Source organism: Gymnodraco acuticeps, unplaced genomic scaffold, assembly GCF_902827175.1.
Source record: "Gymnodraco acuticeps unplaced genomic scaffold, fGymAcu1.1, whole genome shotgun sequence".
Classification (NCBI taxonomy): Eukaryota; Metazoa; Chordata; class Actinopteri; order Perciformes; family Bathydraconidae; genus Gymnodraco; species Gymnodraco acuticeps.
The window spans coordinates 83652-100499 of NW_022992021.1; the positions used below are offsets into that span (position 1 = coordinate 83652).

At 38.7% G+C, this 16848-nt stretch overlaps 1 long non-coding RNA gene across 1 annotated transcript; it reads right to left on the reverse strand.

Moving 5' to 3' along the window:
* Positions 1-11582: 11582 nt before the first annotated feature.
* LOC117536541 lies at positions 11583-12500 on the reverse strand. The gene is made up of 3 exons (XR_004567574.1): positions 12313-12500; positions 12048-12140; positions 11583-11674 (listed from the first exon to the last, which is right to left on the reverse strand). It is a non-coding gene; the product is annotated as an uncharacterized LOC117536541 (long non-coding RNA).
* Positions 12501-16848: the final 4348 nt, after the last annotated feature.

Here is a 16848-nt window from a genome sequence, read left to right on the forward strand (position 1 = left end):
GAAGGCATTATTAGCTGAAATTCACAATGGTGCCCAAGGGCCTATGGGTCAATCATGTGTTACTATAGCTCGAATTGTATATCAGTCTTGAATAGTTGGGAGGATGAACCATCTTTAGAGCATGTATTAGGTCTTGTTAGTGTTTAAAATAAATATAGAAAAAGTAATAGGCATTGGTGTGTTTGCATTTTATAAGCTTCAGGAAAAAAATGAATAGTAAACAATTTGGGATAAATGGTTTGTGGAGGGAAAAGTCTGATGTGTCTTACTGTATATGTGGAGTGTTAGGAGTTTAATGTCTTTTAAAAAATAAGTCAAAATGCCTTTCAATGTATTATGTCTCTGATTTTGTTATAATTTCTCTCATTTGCTCTTGAGCTTCAAACTCTAGCTGGTGCTAGATTGCCTGGTACCATTTCAGGAAAGTGACTGTATAGAATAACTATTTTCCATGTTTTTTTAAACATTTCTGAATTGTCTTTATTACTCTGCACCTAATTAGTATCAAATAAGCTAGTAACAATAAAAGAGTTAAGCGTCTTTGTTATTCATTAATGAAATGAACAATATGCCAATATAACCAGATTTAAATTTAAGTCGCTTTTATCCAAAGCGACTTACATACTCAATACTGTGGACAATCCCCCCAGGAGCAATTTGGGGTGAAGTGTCTCAGGGACACAACAACATGCTGACTGCAGTGGGGTTTGAACCTGTGCTCCCCTGATCCGAACACCAACGAACAACCCACTGCACCACACACCTCCTAAATGTTTTTCATTGTTTATTATAAACTGTCGCTAAATTATATTTAAACATCTTTCAAATGGAAAACAGTCAAGAAAACCTGAATATTTGTTACTGCTATCAAAACTAATATGTCCACAGATGACAAAGAAGTAATAGTTTGAGCCACTTCTAGGGCTGGATTTATTAGAGAAAATAGGGTTGTAACAAACTTTGTATTTCTTTAAAGGTTTATAGAACAATAGTTAGTGGTGTATATGACAAAACAAAAGCTCTCCGGATTGTATTCCCTCCTCAAACACTTGTGTGAGATCTCCAGAGAGTTCCCAGTTGGCCCCAGGTCCCGTAGGACCAGTGTAAATGTAAGAGGAGGAAGTTGCCTGCCTCTCTGGATGCACATGGCCGTATATCTCTGACCCCACTGGGCCACAAATGCCCCACACCCCTCCGATGTGCACCGGAGGTGAAGGTTGATGAATGGGGAGAAGACGCTGAGAATCCTCATGAGGGTTTTTTCACCAGCAAACTTTTCTATTTGGGGCATCTTTTAATCTTGCTGTAGTACAAAACAGAAAGGTAGTTTCAAGCATTTGGTTATTTTGAATAACAGAACAATTTACAAACATTCTAAATGTTCTTGTACTTGAAAGCCACCATTGGTCCCTGCTCATTACTATAAAGAAAACGAATATTTGTTCAAGCAATCTCTAGTCAAGGAAGATATGATTTATATAATGTATCAATCTAAAAAGGTATGATATTCATGAGGAAATAAACAATGAGATCAACAATGAATAGGCTAAATCATGCATACAAATTCCCATCATTAATCTTAATGAGATGTCTGTTGTCCTATACATCTTTTTTTCCATGTAAAAATACTCCAAGAATTGTTAAAATATTACAAATCTAAACACGGTTCATACGCTGCCTGATACTTTGAAAGAGTTGTAAATAACTAGTCACTACTGTGTGTCTTTACAGCAGGAAAATGTGTGTGTGAGATGGAAAATAGAGTTTCAGAAGAAACATTTGGCATTGTCGAGCAGACCTCACTGTAAGCCAACCCGCACATATGGGTCACTTTCACACACACCACATGGAGAAGGTTTTGCACGGGTCTCATACTACACTCAAAACCTGATCAGATCATTATTTGCTGTAGAGACGGGCGAATCTGCAACTGAACCGCTTCCCAGAGTCATGCAGGATTTGATCTATGGCAGCCCAGCATCCAGCGGGGTTTGGCGAGGAAATGATAAGAGCTGAGGAAGAAAGAAGGAGAGAGAGGCGGTAGGAAGGAGGCCCATTTTTTGATTGCTCTCCTGTGTATGAGCATTATATTTTCTATGAGATGTATTCTCTGGGGCTTTCAGCAGGAGAGTTCAGTTTACTGGGAAGTCTATTTGTCTGCCCGACTGTCCCTGACTGCAGCTGGCATGTGCATGCTTGTATGGAGCAGATTGGATTTCATTTATGCACAAATTGGAACTTCGGACCAATCTTTCGCAGGCAGAGATTTTTTGGAGGCAGAAAATCTCATTGGCTGAGTTAAACCTCAAAGAACTTGAGATGTTCTGGCTGAGTTAACCTAAACTGTATCAAACGGGTTGAAACAAAGCACAACACTAGAAAATAAAGTCAGAATATAGCCATCCTGGGGTGTATAGGTTTGCCAGTTTAACAGGCTGACCTACGAATAAAAAAAACTAAAATAACGGTGAGGAAATTAATCAGAGTCCAGTAGAATTACTCTCGCCCTCTGCATGTTACACTTTCATCTTTGCTTAACTAACCCTCCTGTTGTCTTCGGGTCAAATCTGACCGATGTACTACTTTCATCAATCGTAACTTTTTTGTTTTACATTCGATTGCATTAAGGCTTTATGATATGCTTCACAGTAGACATTTGAACATATAAAATTGCTGATCACCACTTTCATTGAATTTTGGATGATTTAGTCAACTTTGTAACACCATGGTGTTTCCGGTCAAAAATGACTGCCATAAAGAAAAGGAATTAGTAACCATCCGGATGAGATAAAACACACACACACACACACACACACACACACACACACACACACACACACACACACACACACACACACACACACACACACACACACACACTAGATGTGTTCCCCCCCTCTTATGTACCCAATCCCCCCATGTGAATCACACCTGGCACACACACACACACACACACACACACACCCACACACACACCACACACACACACACACACACACACACACACACACACACACACACACCACACACACACACACACACACACACACACACACAGAACAATTTGACACATTTCCTGCTCGTATGTGCCCATCCCCCCACATGGATCACACCTGGCACACGCAATACATGTTCAGTGTCTATTCTTTGTATATTTACTGCAGATGTTCATGTATACCAGTAGTCTGATACAATATGTACAGTTTGAAAGGGTGTTAAATGAATTGGTGATGATTAATGTTTTTTGTGTTAAGGTAATAGCAGTTAAAACAGGACCGGTCAAATTTGACTGCGAACACCAAGGTAAGGGGGGGGGGAACAAAGACAATACAAGGGTTACAGTAACTGTGCTTTTTCAGTAATAGGGAGGGCAAGGAATTAAAATGTTAAATAAACTACTGTTATTAAAGCAACTTTAATGGTGGTTTCTTTGGCATGTTGAAAGGTCGGCTTATTTTCTGTGAGACAGAAAGTTGGACGGAAAGATAAAAAATAACTTTTCTCAACAATAATATGAGCAGCTATATTTTGACATCTTTAACTAAAATGACAAGTCAAAATCATAGACTGTATATACAGTATAAAGGTCAAAATGTCTTTATAAAAAGGCACAGAATGTATGTTGTGAGTAACTCCAAATAACCGTATGTATATGTGCTTCTAGCTGTCGATGTACCCACCTGTACGGCGTGATATCATCAGGTCTTTAGCCAGAGTTTATTGAGGACCAGCTGGTCAGTGAATAGCTTAATACATGTTGCGTAGAGGATACATATACTGGGAGGTCTAAAATGTGATTCAGTGTGACATTAATTCAAATTGTATTGGATTCAGTAAACTGATAGGATTCATTGTGCCTCATGAAAAACAGGTTCATGTATGTGCTGTATGCACACTAGGTATCTCTTAGTCACAGAGAATTTGAGAAAGAATAAACCACATGAGATATAAAATAAAATGCTATAATAAAAGTCAGTAATGAAATAAGAAACCACCTGGCTTTGCGTTTCAGTGCAAATGCTTTATATCAGCGTTAGATATCCTGTGCTGATATGATAACAGCGAGCGGCCTTGAGCAGCGGCAGTGAGACCATGGCGCAGCATGCTAAACGTATTACCTGAGTTTACGACTAAACAGCGGGAGGCAGGCAGACTGGAAGACAGAGGAAACAGGAGGAGGAAAACTTGCTGTGAAGAAGAGTGTGTGCATGTGTGATTTATTTTGTATGAAAACGTGTGTGTCTAAAATCCGAAAAATAACCTGTTGTGTTGGATAAATTACACTTTTAAAATGTTACATTTTGACATGTTCCTGTTTACCTTTTAAGATCTGATTGACATAACGAATACAACGAGATGTGGAAGAAGAGAATATAGATACTTCTGGTTTATTAAGCTGACTTTATCCTCTATGTTGCTTTAGTTCACTCTGCTCTTAGATAATGAACCTTCCTCACTGGGTGCCTATTGGTTGGAGTTGGGAAAGCATATACACAGGCGTTCAGTTTCAGCTCCATAAATCTGAGGTTTCCTGCAGAGAGAGATGAAACTGCCTCCTATAGAGCTAGCATGGGCAGACAGAGGGAGCCTCGTATATCAAATCAGCAGCACATGGACTCCTGCCGTTCAGGTTCAAGAGATGGACAACCTTACAACTCTATCTCTCCATGTTCATGTGTTTCTGCTGCTCCATGAGTTTCCAAATGGACTTCCTGTCCCTCTGGCTTTCAGTCCAAGGAAGTGTACTTTATTGAAATCAATGAAAGGAACAGTATTGTTTGTTTTTTACTGGCTTGGCTTAAAGCTTGATCCACCAGTTAGCTCCAGATCTAATACTAGTGGCTGAATGAAACTCGGTCCAGACAAGTATGTTCACCAGCCACTTAATCCCAGTGAATTATATGATAACTTTACTTTTCTCTAGTTCCAACATCAAACCGCAGTTTGGCATATCCTATAAAATATTTTGACTACTATGGATTTCCATGAAATATTTTACAGACTTTGATAAATAAAGACAATGTTTCCTGATGACTTTGGTAATCTGCTGACCTTTCCTCTAGTACCGAAGAAGAGTCACCCATGTGGGTCAAATATCTCAACAATTATTGAATGCATTCCCCTTAAATGTGTTACCAACGTTCATCATGTCCCTCCTAAGCCGAATTTCAACAACGTTGGTGATTCACTGTCTTTTCATCAAGTGGATCATCCAGTCATTATTTATACTTGTCCAATACTGTTGTCCAGTACTGTGTATTACCAAATATCTGTAAAGTCTAAAGACAATCGATTTAGCCCCAACCAATCTAAGTGCCAACTTACAGTACCTCACCCAAACCCTAAAACTAGCCCTTAACCTACCCGTAACCATAGCTGGAGACGCGTAATGCAGTTTAAGAATGGAAAAAATAGAAACAAATGTACAGTATACTGTCTGAAGGATACACACACTATAGTAGGAGTATATAAAGGGCTATACACTAAGGGAAATACAGAATATACATGCAGCATCAAACCCACAAGGCACTGATTGAGCCAAACTGTCTGTCAACATGCCAATTCATCAAGTGTCTCAGTTAGGCGGTGGACTCTTAGAAACGTGACCTTCCAAACAGGAAAGAGAATAATGGTTTGGTTAATAGTTTAGATATGGTATCATGTGTACTGCATTTCAATCTAAAAAGAGGTCTTCATTATTTTTGATTATTAAAAGGAAATGGGAAACATTTCAACATGAAATGATGCTGACCCCGACTTTGATTGTGAATCAAACAGAGAGTAGTGGGGGGAATCAGGTCTGGGGTCGGAAATGTCATTATGGGGATTTTCGGGAAAGGCATTGTGGGTGATTGTATGGCTGTGTGTGTGTGCTACAGTTACCTTCACTTCTGAACGGCTTTGTTGCAAGATGTTTGATTTTTTTTTTTGAAGATCGATTGATTGGCCTCTAATATCTTTCATTTCTTTAAAACAGTAAATGAGAAGTACATTTTAACCTGTGAGAAATCTACATTCAAACTGAAGTGAAAAAGGAGACAATACAAAACCTACATTTAGCTTTGTGTACTGATTAATCCGAACACAAAGCGACTCCTGTCAGCACACACCTTGCGCAGCACAGATATCTGTATGTTGGAGAACGGATGTGTCAGAGCTGCGGGTGGAGAAGTGTGAGCGGAGAGAGACGTGGTGAGTGAGGACTCCATGTTTATTCCTCCATGGGGAGAGGGCTGTCATTGCTGAATTCCTGTGAATGAAGTATGACAGCCAATTCCTGCGAGCCGGATAATTCACCGTTATAGGTCCGATGTATCCTACGTGGATGTGACACTTCCACAATAGTGTCTGGAATTCACACGAGGCCCCGGCCACACGGACGCCTGCGGAGCCACTAATATGGCAGTTTTAAAAGAGAGACAATCGGCAGCAGAAAGACAGAGAGGCTGCGGAGGTGTCGAGTTATTTAGACGCATAATCTGAGGTGTAACAATAGCAGAGATCCTCTCACTGGGGGGCTTTCAATAACTAATTAAAACTGATGAAAACAAAATAGGTATTGGTATTGGTATTAGTTCTCAATCGCCTTACATAAAGTATATGAAGGTTAGGAAATGTTAAGAAGAATCCATTTCGTAAAAAAGCTTGAGAACAGGTAAATGAACCTAATCAGATATATGTATTTTCTGTTATGATAAGGTGGAAATGCATCATATATGAACATGTTTTCATTGTAGCCCGTGCCTCTGTATGAATGTGTATTAACGGCTGAATGCTGACTTATAAAGTGCTCTGGGGAGTTGTAAAATGCAGTCCCTTTATCATTACTAGTATTTACTGATATATTTCTGCATCAAAATTCATAATTCAATGCTATTATAGTAAACTCTGCTAGAATTGAATGGTACTTGTGTTGACTTGCATACTTCTCTGGTCACTCGCCTAAATCAAAGCAGTTGAAATAAAAATGTAAAGTCTGTCGTGAATTTTATAAAAACATGGTCGGACATGAGAACCTCTTGTGGTCCTTACTCTCCTGAAAACACCCCTAAAGACTTAAAATACTTAAAGGTCCCATGTCATGCTTTTCTGGTTATTACCCGTCCCCTTGTGTGTTATGAAGGTTTGTCTGCATGTAAACGGTCTGCAGAGTCACAAACCCTCAAAGTGCACCCTGTAGCGAGTAAAACTCAACACAGAAAATACCTGTCTATGCTGCCCCAGAACGCCTCGTTGCAGATTTCTCATTTTTCATTTGGACCAATCCGTGGAGCTCCTCACACACCAGTACCTTTAGCGTAAATGTTCAACCAACAGGGAGTCCCATTGACTTGCATAGAGCTCCCTGAACGCTGGTAATAGACGAGTTGGGATGGCGGAGAAATGCTCTCTGCAGACCCATTCTCACAGCGTTTATAAACCTTTTTCTTTCTCAATATCAAGCCACACTTATTGTTTTGACTTCGGCTGTGAGTGTTTGTTTGTGCTCAGGATGAGTTTCGCGCTGTCCCGCTGTATCGCAGACTCGGACACCACACCAGTAAGCCAGCTCACTGAGCAGCGAGCCTCGCAACGTCCCGACCAATCAGAGCACACTGGGCTCACAGGGAGGGGGGCGGCAGGAGCTCCAACAAGCCGTTTAGGACAGAGAGTGAATACACATACTTCACAGAGATGCTGTTTGAGAAACCAATGTGAGTTTGGAAAATTGCACAATATAAATATATTTTCGTAGACCTCAACAATGGAATCATGATCAGTAGAAATGGCCATGACATGGGACCTTTAATGACTTTTCAATTTTCCCATTAACTGAACCAGCTAATATATTTTTCAGGTAAAGCCAAATTAAATTGTATGTTAATGGTTAAAATCCACATTGTGACACAAATGACCAGTGAAGGGCTGAATTATGTTTGAATCAGTTATCACAAAGAACAAACATTACAGTCGGGGAGACTTCCTGCCATGATGACAGCCTGCTCGACACTTCCTCCTTATATACAGTCTGCTGACAGCCAAGGTCGACTCAAAGTCAATCTGCAGCCTTTGTGAGACCTAAACAAACACCATTTCACACTAAAGGCGTGTTATTGTTGTTGTAACACATCACACTAACTGTCTTTGGTTCTGCTGTATGTGGAAATAAATATGTCTGAAATAAAATATTCACTCAATGCTAACTTTTTTGCCGAGTTTTTCAAAAACGAGTTTTGCTTTCTGTCTTTGATGCCCTTTACAATAAAAAAATGAATGAGAATTTGGCGTCAGAACTATTTTGTTATGTTAATAATTGTGATAGTAGCGTCAGAGCTTAAATCCTCCATATTACCTACCCTTAAGAGTGCATAAACCTATGACTTAAAATAAAAGGTGTAAATGTGGTTATCTTATTAGCATCATATAAAAAAAGTATTTAGTAGTAATAAAGTCTTTTGAAAGATGTTTCCTTTGTGAATTCTGATGGGATTCCCTTCTGTGTCTCATTGAAATGACATCATTGAATAATCTGCTACTGATAACATTTAATTCATGTAGTTATCATGTCCCAAGGAACTGCCTGAGGCTTGGGTAAGTTTCCTGCCTGCTCGGGCTTTGTTATATATCCAGAAAGACGGATTCCCTCAACCCACTTAGATGTTCCATATCAGATATCTCTGTTGGGTTCCTCTGGCCCAGAGGCTGAACTCCTCCATCCTCCAGCCCCCTCCTGGAGGCCAACCCGGGGGTTTTAGCGTCCCCGCTCCACAGCTCTCAGTTCTCCTGAGTGACTGTAAACCTGCTCAAGTTTTCACCTGCTGCGGCCATGAAACCCAAACTGGCTGTAAAGCTAAACAAAAAAAACAAAGAAAAAGGATTTTGCCTACGTTTCTCTCTGTTTGGAAAGCAGATTAGTAGCAGGTTATGAGTGATGTATTGTACACACTCCAGAAGCCCTTCCTCTGCGCTGTGCTCATGTGATGGAGGCCCTTTAGACAGGAAGTGGGGGCGGAGAGCTGGACTTCAGTGCTGCGGAGGAAAAATGAGCATGTTTCCTGTAATCTTCCTACCTCGGGATATCTATCAGTGTTATACGGTTTTACGAGTGTGCAGGATAGAGCTGTACTCTATGAAAGTTATTTAAAAGGTCCCAGCTCCCACACACACACACACACCCCTCCATCCCTGGCATGTCGGACCTGCAGTGGAGCGTGTAATTGTAACACCATGTCCAAGGCTGGAGAGAACTCACAGGCCAAATTGTCCATGTCATCGCCCGCTCCTGGCTGTGAAATACTGGATCTGACATCATCCCCGTCATGGGGGGGCGAGAAGGGACTGGGAGAGGGGTGGTAGTCGAGTTGGGGGGAAACAACAAGATGGAGGGGTGAAACTGTGAGGAATGTCGTATCTGTGGAAGTCGTTACGAAGGATTCCCCAGGTAGACATCTAAAATTATTACCTGGTTCCTTTTAAATGTTGTTTCCGCTCTCTCTCTTTTTTCCGTCTTCCCACTACTCACTTCCCTCCATCGTCCTCTTCTTTCATTTGTCACTAACTGATTCTTCAGGTTTTTTTTTAAACACATCTGGATCATCGTGTCAAGCATCTGGGAGAGGAGTGAATAAAGTCATTTGCACCAACAAGTGCTGTGTTTTTATTTTATTTGATATACTTGGTCTTTTTGTTCCATTTATACACATTATTTGATCTCTAAATTGCATTATGGTATTAATAATGGACTCAGAGCCTTTAGATCCTGACTTTGTTTTTGTTTGTTTTTTGTTTTTGTCCTGTCGCAGTCCATTTTTTGTTTCGTTTTATTCATTTATTTTTTGTTTTGTCTCTGTTTTTTATCCTGTCGGACACAAATCACACTGTTGTCATCCTAACTTGTTTGCCAACTGCTATTGTGTTGTCTGTCTGGCTATTTGTTGATAAAAAAAAGAAAAAAAAAAAGTTTAAAAAAAAAAGTCATTTGCACTTCACCAGGTCGCTTCAACTTCCTGTTGTCAGGCACCTTTGTCCAAAATGCATATCATGTGCAACAAATTGAATCACACCCCATCAAATGAGAAAAAAGCCTCTTGTGGTATTGGAACATGGAATAATTGAAACAGCAACAAACAAAATAAAAATTTACAATTTTCAAAAGTGACATGATTTTTCATTCAATGAATTGCCAGTTCTGCTCTATCTCTAGAAGAACTGTGGTGAAGGTCATTAGCCCTCAATGCTGTTCTTGTTGTGCTGACCATTGCTTCATTAACGTTTTTGTTGATGCAGAAGAAAAGCCTGCTGGACTGGACATCTGTCACTTTCTGATCAAACAATTACACCAGATTATTGATATTAACTTTTGTTTGGATGGTAGTTAAAATACCAACATGTATCTTTGTCTCTCTTAAACCAGAGTTAAAGATTCAAGAACTTTGATATGTGAATGTGGCGAACAAATTTGCGGTAAAAATATTTTTGACAAAGGTGGTTAAGTTTCATGGTTTGCTCTCTTCGACTAAATTGGGGCAGAAGGTTTGGAGACAAAAACAAACTTGCTACACTGTAAAACTTAATAAGTTGTGGTAACTTAGAAAAAGTATGCAAACTCGTTGCCTCACAATAAGTAAGTTAACTTAACTTAGAATGGTGAGTATGAACAACTTGTGTATTCTAAGTGTGCTTCAATTAATTTTGAGAAGTACAGCTGACACAAACCTTTTAAGTTATGTAAACTAAGTTATGTAAACGTATGTAAACTAAGTTATGTAAACTTATGTAAACTAAGTTATGTAAACTTATGTAAACTAAGTTATGTAAACTTATGTAAACTAAGTTATGTAAACTTAAAAGGCATGCTTTGCATTAACCTATTTTTTTTTATTTGTGTGAACTCAATGAATAAATTAAACCCTACTTAAATATACAAATCACGAGAACTTAACCCTTTTAAATTCTACTAACTCATAATTTCTAAGGTTTACTATTAAATTAAACAAACTAATTCCTGCTAACTAAGATAATTGTACTACACAACAAATCTCTAAACATGTTGTGTAAACTCCAACAATCTCCAAAAATAATGCATTAAAAACACAAATTGATTCAATTGCAATATAACATTTATTTTCAAGTGCCAACAAACAGTGCTTTTTAAGTACTCAAAACGCTTATCTTAATAAAAACAGCAGTGCACAACACACCAATTGTAAAAAATAATATATATATAATGACCACTATGAAGAAGAGTACATTGTACTTTGCTCTCAACAATTGACAGAGTGATAACAGTTTCCCCAGAGTAACAAACTTTTGTCATAACATTTAACGGTGCAACTTTTTTAAGTGCCAAGTTCTATCTGATAGTTGATGACTATCTTGACTAAGGTCTAATCCAGTAGAGCGTTTCTCAAAGTTAATAGTTTAGGTGAGAGAGCTTTGGTTCCTAGTCCAAGCATCACTGTTTGAACGAACCTCAGAGTATTTGCCATGCATTTTGGGTGATCTAAATGCAAAGCATATAACAGGCCTGTGGAACGTTTTTGATCTTTTCCATGACAATACCTCCCTCAAGCACAATGTCAGTGGAGATGGGCTCGAGTTGCATTGAGCTTGGACCCTCCTGAGGACTGTCTTCGCTGAGAACAGTCAGCACACCAACAGTGACGGATGATAGGGCCTCATCTCTCGTTGTATCCTGCACGTTATTTAGACTATCATCGCTACCTATTAGAGTTGGTCTTCCTATGAAAACATTCATGTTGCATTTGCATTAAAGTCTTTGCTAAAAAATGTAGCTGAAGTACACACTCAAACTGCGTTGTAACATTATATCCAAAAAAGGTTCTGTAAATGTGGTATGAGGAAACTAATGCTATGGATGCAAATACAGCTAGGAACGTGCATTTATTTTACACCTCATTTCTAATCTAGACTCCTGGTCATGGAATTTAGTGTACAGTATTTTGAACACACCAAATTAAATCTTTTGGTTGCAAGTTTGTGTAAATAGGGGATATGACTTTTCAATAAATGCAAACCAAACAGTTTTTTTGTGTTCAAGTACTTACAAAGCATGTCTTGAAGAAATCCTTGGAGTCGTCGCCAAGAACAATCGGAATGCCTTTGAGGACAACAGAGCGCTGTTCAGTCACGTCCGGTGTCTAATGATAGAGATAAAGAAGATAAAGGTTAAATGACAAACTCACAAGATGAAACATTTTGGCCTTTTCCATCTTTTTGAGGGGTTGTTTTAATTATTTTAGAAGGCTTTTGAAGTAGTACCATATCGTCATCAATGTATGTGACAAAAAGTTGCTAAGTTATATTACTTACCGGCCAGTTGATGCTCTGCAGTTTCTGTCCCACCGATCCTTTTTTTGACTTGAACAGTTGGATGAAACGTGGGGTGTGCTGGCCCAGAGCCTCAAAGAAGTCTGCCTCGAGGTTCCGACTGGTAATCCGATTAAATTCGGCAAATACCTGAAAAAGTAGAGAAGGGGGTGGGGTAGGAGATGGAAAGCCAGCACATTAGGAAGACATTAGTTTAAATCATAACAATTGTGCAAGCAGGCAACCACTATGGCTTAGATAGAAAGGCAGGGTACACGTCTAGCCCACAACAATATAATATTGTATGCTGAGATTTCAGGCCTCTATAATTAATATAATATTGTTTTGATTTATTGCTGCAACGTTTTGTTTACTAATTGATTAGTCGATCAAAAAATTAGAACAATAATATTTGCCAAATGTTATGATAATGAAAAATGAGCAGAACTTACAGGTCCACTGCTTCGAAGGTTTTCGATCTGCTTGGCAAATCTGAAAATCAAGAACGACAAACCAATAAAAATAATCAAACATCACATATACAGCAATTTAGAAACGACAGTGTTGTATTTACCTGATTTAGAATGCAAAACGTGTATTATGAAATAAGTGAAAGTGAGAAGAGGACTAAATTGCATCCATGCTATTGTTGTGATCAAATTCTAGTGATGTTAAAGGGCCCATGTCATGGCCATTTCCACAGATCATAATTCCATTGTTGAGGTCTACTAGAATAGATTTATATTGTGCAATGTTCCAAACTCACATTGGTTTCTCATACAGCATCTCTAAACTACGTGTATTCACTGAATTTCACTCTGTCCTAAACGCCTTGTTGGAGCTCCCCCCCCCTCCCTGTGAGCCCAGTGTGCCCTGATTGGTCGGGACGTTGAGAAGCTCCCAGCTGCAGTCTGAGCTGCAGTGTGCGCTACGTGGTGGTGTGGTTTTCTGATTGGCGATACACACCTAAACACAGCCAAACTCATCCTGAGCACACACAAACACTCACAGCCGAAGTAAAAACAATAAGTGTGGCTTGATATTGAGAAAGAAAAAGGTTGATAAACGCTGTGAGATTCCAACTCGTCTGTCAGCGCTCACGGAGCTCTATGCACGTCAAGGCTCTGGGTGGGGCAACTGGGTGTTCACACGTCTTAACGGCCAGGAAGAAAAAATTGGAAAATTAGAAATCTCCAACGAGGCGTTTTGGGGAGGTAGTTTTACTCGCTACAGGGTGTACTTTAAGGGTTTGTGACTCTGCAGACCGTTTACATGCAGAAAAATCTTCATAACACACAAGGGGACGGGTAAGAACCGGAAAAGCATGACATGGGACCTTTAACATAAAGCTCTTACGCCGCTGCTCATAGAAAAAATACAAACGATCAGAGGAATTGTGTAGTGTGTAAAAATACCTTTTACTGCTGTGATCATGGAATGTGTGGAGTTGCCACCATCTGTTAAAGCCTGAATGGGGAAGAATAAAACATTTGAAAGCAGATATTTCTAACAAAAACATAGACATTTAATCGATTATAGCAAAGATTGCAAACATGACAAATCATCACCACATTTTTTTAATATGGCATAGCCTTTAAATCACAAAGACCTGGATATTACAACCATCAAATACATATTATTCAACTGAGTATGCCAGCCAACATCTTCACTATTATAACAGATTATGGTTACATTGAATGTAAACACTATACTCTTTTTAAATGTAGACTAATATCAGTTAGCTTTTAAACTATGCTAATTTAAATCAAGTTTCACCAAATGCACTTTAAACATATGCAGGAGTGAAACAACCATTTCAGTTGGTATCTCCATATGATTATTGTAAAATAAACTATTAAAAGGTAATAGACTACTATTACTGTGTAATACATGATTCAACTGTCACACATTGTTTGGGATTTTTTGTTTTTGTTGACAATTTCAGTTGATATATTTGAAAATTGAAATCCATGGAGAGGCGAAGTCACGCCCATCTACTTCCGGACCATGGGACCCCGGAAGCGAAAAATGTACATTGAATTCAATGGAGAGAGAACACATATCTTTTGATCCCGTTTGAATTGTGCCACGAATTACACACATGATGTTTGTCAATCTTAAACAATCATTTCCATGTCAAAAAAGTCACATTTTGTCGTAAAACTGCTGAAATATAAGACTATGAAAAATACGCGACTACAAAGACTACAAATCCCAAATCCCATTCTGGGTCGCGTAAGTGATGCTCGGTGATTTATAATAAGACTCGTAATTAAAGCGAAGAAGAAGAAGATCTCATCACTGATTTATTCCCTCCAATAAATTATAGATCGCTAAAAATAAATTCACTTTTACAAGATGCCTGTGTGCTTTGTACCAGGTTGTAGTCATAAAAGTGATCATACCACTTGCTCCTTCTATCGATTCCCGTCTGATGAAAGGACCAGGAGTCGCTGGATCAGACATATCAGGTAATATCATAATATACATGTTGTGCATGGAACATAGTCAAGTTAGCTACCTAGCTAGTAGCGACGAGTAGCGAGCACGTTAGTTAGCATTACATTACTTAGCCTTGTCATTTTTAGTAGCCTTACCATGAAGTTATTATTTTATTACATGAAGTAAACCAAAATGTTAAACAGTAACCAAACATGATGGTAAGTATTTCGTGAAACATTTGAAGAGTAGCCTACTGCGCCCTCCACCGGGTGCTAAGGAAGCAGTTCAGGGAGAGTCGAAGGCAGGCATGGAGCTTTGCATGACATTCTTCTGGACGTGTTTCATTGTGATGATAGTGAGGGTGAGTCAATCTGTTTGTTGGAAAGACAGTCGTTGTGTGCTTATTGAGAGAAAATTGTTAGAAGAGATAATTATTCAAAGTGTTGTTACTTTAAAGTGTTGTTACTGATCTTTTTCTCTTTTATTTTCTTTACCTCACCTGTAACTGCTGAGACGTTGAGGAACATGCACACTGACCTGCTCTGGCAACCTGATTTCCACTGTACGTAATAGTATTTGGTTATGGTATATTATTTATATACATCAAAGGCACAATGCACCCCCCAGACACACACATGTATTGAGTGTGATATTTTGCATAGGTCATGTGAAATCATCTTTACACACTAGAAAACTGTAGGAGCGGCAACTTGTTTTGAAATTGAATTTTTAATATCCGATAATAAAGTTGATCTGTTTTCTTTATTCTTCTCTCTTCCCAGCTCCATCCATCACCGTTCTCTGTTCCTGCAGGTCCTGCTTGCTAATCAATGCTCATATTTTTTTACACAATTACAAATAAGGTCAATGTATTGTATGACATGAAGTTGTGCTTCATTCGGAGTCAATAATAAATTCATTCTGCCTTCAACTGCGCAATGATTGTGGACTGCACCGACATCCATGTAGCTGCCCCCCAGTAAGATGAACCAAGCAAAGAGGGTCACCATCATGCCCAAGGACATCCAGCTGGCCCGCCGCATCCGCGGAGAGAGGACTTAGACTGACCTGAGACCAGCACACCCAAACACACGGCTCTTTTAAGAGCCACCTACAGTTTCAAAGAGTTGCAATCCTACGTTATTATAATGATTAAACTGGTTCATGTATCACTTAGTTTACTGAACCGTGATGAATGAAAGAAATGAGTGAGGTAGTGGTTTACTGAGGTTACAGACATTAATATATGAGTAACAGGTCAGTGTAAACACAAGCTTCTGTCAATTATGGATCATTCAAACTATTTATATAAAAATATGTAATAAAGTTCTAAAACAAGTATTCGGTATATTCCTTGATAGCTTTTGGAGAAGGTTGTTTTTAAGTTTACTCAAATCTATCGTTTCAACTGTTTCACTTTATAAAAAGGGAACAGGTGAGTAGAGCATCATTGAGTTTCTTATTCTGTCAGTAAATTATCCAAATGAATGTTTTTCATTATTTTAGTCAACCCTAAACAAATTGATTGTACCTTTTAATGATGACCTTACATGGTCGGCAAAGTTAAATTAACTTCAGAAAATCAAATCTGTTCTGAGAAAAAACTAATAAATGTTTAAAGATAGGAACTTGCCATCCCACTGAAAAACAGTCCGTAGAGATTTTAAGGCGTAGTTGTAGTTCAGTCCAACGTTTCATTTGGATTCATTTGACAACAGTCAACTATTTTCATAAAGAATATATATATTTTTCAAAGTCAACTTTATTGTCAATCTTACTCAGTTTGAGAGATCAAAAAGACGTTTAAATAAAATTATACAATTTACAGATATGTATACAAATATATATATCCTATATACACCATCATGTATAATGATGGTGTATGATGTAGAAGGAAGAGTGGTAGATAACAAGTAAATATAGAGTTACATACAGATCCATGTTACAGCAAAAGATGGAATAACTCAGAAGCACGCAGTATAATAATAATTACATGCAACAATTAAATAACTGCTCAGCATCTCCACCACAATCCCAATCTGCTGTGTCCTGTTTTCCTCCCCCCTGCATAACACCCCATCACACATACGAACACAA